The sequence below is a fragment of the Erinaceus europaeus genome, chromosome 1 (genome assembly GCF_950295315.1).
Source record: "Erinaceus europaeus chromosome 1, mEriEur2.1, whole genome shotgun sequence".
Classification (NCBI taxonomy): Eukaryota; Metazoa; Chordata; class Mammalia; order Eulipotyphla; family Erinaceidae; genus Erinaceus; species Erinaceus europaeus.
In genome coordinates this window covers 184,757,076-184,761,043 of record NC_080162.1, presented here as the reverse complement: position 1 = coordinate 184,761,043, position 3,968 = coordinate 184,757,076, and the positions used below count along the sequence as shown (strand labels likewise).

The following is a 3,968-nucleotide window of genomic DNA, read 5'->3' as shown; positions in this document are numbered from 1 at the left end:
TCCTGAATCCTGATTTCTCAGTTTTTGGAAACTCAGTCCCAGCTCTGCCCAGTCTACTCTAACATTGATATTTCCTTCCGTATGACTGTCCCTCTTCTTTATAAATCTTGCAGAGAATATATAAAACAAAGAGACTCACAGTTATTGAAACAAAAAAGATCCATAATCTAGAAACTGGAGATACAAGAAAGCAATGGTGTAAGTGTAGTCCAAATTGAAAGGAGTGAGAAACAGAAGAACAAATTTATAAGGTGGAATATATACATATTTTAGGGGAGAATGTGGACGCAGTCGCCCACTACACAAATCATGCAGATGGGTTTCCCACATTAGCAGAAATCGCAGGGGTCAGCACATCGGGAGAGTAATCGATAAGCCTCGCTCTGGGAAAATCACCTTCGTGATTATGATTATGTCTCCTGCCAGATAATTATATAATACTGAATTTGGGGGAGCAGATCAACTCTAATGGTTATGCAGGGAAAAAAAAGATAATTCTCCTTCCTTGAGTCTATCTTGAAGGTCTATATCCAGGCCTTCAGTAGATTGAATGATAACTACCCACATTGGGAGGGCCATCTGCTTTACCCAGTCTGTACATTCAAATACTAATCTTTTCCAGAAGTACCCTCACAGAAACATCCAGAAATCCTGTTGAATCAGATTTCTCAGTATGCAGGATGCATAAAATTAACCAGGCTGGTGAGATAGCTCAGTTTGGAGGATGCAGACTTTGTTAGGCATGTAACCATAATTCAAACCCTTAGTACTCACCTGGGAGTACAAAGACATTGGATGAAGTTTTGGTTCTGTAGTCTCTCTCTCTCTCTCTCTCGCTCCCACGTTCGCTCTCTCTGTCTCTCTCCCACTCCCTCTCTCTCTCCCTAGTTTTGTGAAACCCCATCTTGACAAAAAAAAAGTTAGCTATATATGACATCTCTCATGTTTGTACCTGTTTGAATTTCAACTGTTGATTCTGTCTTAATCTTTACAGAAGGAGAGTATCAGCAATTGTGACAAAGTTGAGATTGTAAAACACTAAGCACAATGCTGACTGTACAGAAAACACTTGGTATATATCAGAGGATTGGAGGAACAGATGAATATGATGTTCCTTAGGTCATGTATAAATTAATTAGAAAAGAAAAGGGGAGTGGTCATATTCTGACACTTGTATAGTTCAGCCTCACCCTAAGACACTCATGTATCATGAGTACTACAAAAGAAAATAAAAATAGCAAGCACCATAAATTCCTTGCCTTCAATTACATTCAACTTGGTAAAGATAACAGTCAAACACAGATTACCATTATGCATAGAGACCCAGAGAGAGAAAAACAACAAGGCCCAGCAAGACCACACATAATAACAGCCTGGTGAGGCAGGAAGGACACAGAGATTGGGAGTAGGTAGAACTAGATTCTGACTTTGCCTTCACTGCTAGATAAATCTAATTAAGAACTAGTTATTCTCTTGCTGTCTTTTTATATGTCAAAATGAAGTTTACAACTGGGCTTTATTTTTTTCCATCTCTGGCCCTTTTTAGTTCTCCTAAATTGGAAATGTGCAGACTAGTTCTCAAGAATAAAACAGCACTTGTCTCTCCTTTTGCTCTCAACAAGAGTTCAGTGAAGAATGTTTTCTCAGGTGTTGCTTTTTAAAAGTCTCACAATAAAGAAAGGACATTTTAGTGAAATTTCTAAGGGAATTTCTTTGTTTATAAAGCTGAAATAACTCTAGTAAAAAAAAATCCATCTATCTGGTTGGAAATGATTTACTCTGTAGCTTATTTACTAATAGCAGGAGTATTATTGGATTATATAATACCAATTTACTCTGCAGTTTATTTACTAATAGCAGAAGTACTATTGAATTGTATAATACCAATTTCTGTTCATTCCTGAAAGAATATGGAAAATTGAAATAGATATTTTCCTTGTGTTTATTTTTTTAAAAAAACAGAAAGCAATTTCTGTAGGAAAAAAAAAAAGCATTACTAGGCCATGTTCCTTTTAGAGAACCGATAATTTTGACCTGTAGCAAGAAACTAAAGTCATCAAAGTAAGTTAAAAACAAACAAGCAAACAAAAAAAGTTGAGGTGAGTTGAGGATCCTAGTACTTTAGGGTAGATAAGGACCTAAGTTGGGGGTGAGAGTGTCTGCGGACACCTATCACGGAGAGATGAGAAATTGTATGCAAGTGTCAGAAGCTGCACTGTCAACTGTTAAACCCCCAATAAAATGATCAAAAAAGAACACAAAAGTAACAAAAGAAATAGACCTATGTCTTTTATGTCATGGTCTGAGGTGAAAAAGCTGAGAGAAATCTCTTGTTTTGTGAATGCGAACTTCAAGTGGACACTTGAAGCTGCCAGGTAATCCTGTTTCATAAGCCTACTTGATTCTCTCATCTCTCCAAGTCAACAATTTCAGTTTCCAGTATGGATTAGGTCTTTCTTAAAAGAGGCGTTGAAATCCTTACTACTAGGAATTCAGAATGTGCTCTCACTCAGAAATAATCATTGCAGAACTAATTAATTCAGACAAGAAGATACTGGAGTAGGAGAGGGACCCAATCCACAAGATCAAAATAGTGTTATTATAAGAAAGAGACACATAGAGAGGAGATGCCTTGAGATGACAGAGGATCAGAGTATCTGTAAGTCAAAGAATGTCATGAACTGTCAGAAAACCACCAGGAGCTAGGAAGGACTTTCAGCGAAAAGATTCTCCTGCAGGTTTCAGAAGAAACATGACCTACTCATATCTTGATTTCAGATTTCCAGACTCTAGAACAGTGAGACTATAGATTCATTAAAGTCTTCTAATTGGTAGTTAAGACAGGAGTAGGAAAACTATATACTCATCCTCTTTCATCAGGTACCTATCACCCCTTCAATTTCTCATTACTTATAGTCAATGGATATGCTTCAGTAAGAAAATAAAAATAGTCAAATATCCACATGTATGGCCCAGGAGATGGCTTCAGTGGCCAGGACATTGGACACTGGACTCTCAAGCATCTACTAGAGTGATGCTCTGACTCTCTTTCTCCACCTATCTCTCTCATAAATAAGTAAGTAGACTGAATGTATACTGAATATATACTCTTCTCTTCAACATACTTACTATCTTTTTTGGTTCTTTCCTCCCTATGCCAAAAAATGCATGGTCCCAGCTACCATCTAAGCTAGCTTCCACTCACTACCCCCTCCTGTGCATTGGGCCTCACACCTTCTACTCAAAAGACTGTCTCACAATTATATATCCATCTTTATGCTCCTATCATCAATGCTTTTCTTCTCAATCTCATATGTGTGTGATTTATTTGTTACATTTTATTTTTTAGATTGAGGCAAGAGAAACAGAGAGAGTGAAAGAGGCCACAGCATCAATTCTTCATTTACTGTAGTAGGGGTAAGACTCTAACCTAAGCCATGGCCATGGCAAAGCAGTGCCCTGTCCAAGTGAGTTATTTCACCAGCCTCCATCATAATTTTATCAGCAAATGTACATTCTTCAGTTGATCCCAGCATAGGAATAAATCCAGAAACTAACAAACAAAAAAGGCAAGCAAATAAGAGAGTATGAAGATCCTTTTTATTTATTTATTTATTTTTGTTTTGTAGCCCCTTCTAACAGATGCATCGCTTCTTACCCAGTCTTCTAGAAAAAAAACCCTGCAGAATAGTCTTGTATCCTCAGACTTCACTTTCTCAATACCTACTTCCCACCACATTTAACAGGATTTAGGGGCCTGGCAGTGGGGCACCTGGTAGAGTACACGAGCTGCCATGCACAAGGGCCAGGTTCTAGCTGTAAGTTCCACCTGCATGGAGGGAAGCTTTACTAGTGATGAAGCAGTGCTGCCTGTGTCTCTCCTCCTTGCCTCTCAGTTTCTCTATCAAAAATAAATATAAAATATTTGAGAATAAATAAGCAAGATTTTAAAATTCCTAGTCCAAGCC

The 3,968-nt window shown here is 37.8% G+C and overlaps 1 non-coding gene across 1 annotated transcript; it reads right to left on the bottom strand.

The window, feature by feature from the left end:
• Positions 1 to 272: 272 nt before the first annotated feature.
• Positions 273 to 434, bottom strand: LOC132542535 (U1 spliceosomal RNA). Its single transcript, XR_009553535.1, has one exon. It is a non-coding gene; the product is annotated as a U1 spliceosomal RNA (small nuclear RNA).
• Positions 435 to 3,968: the final 3,534 nt, after the last annotated feature.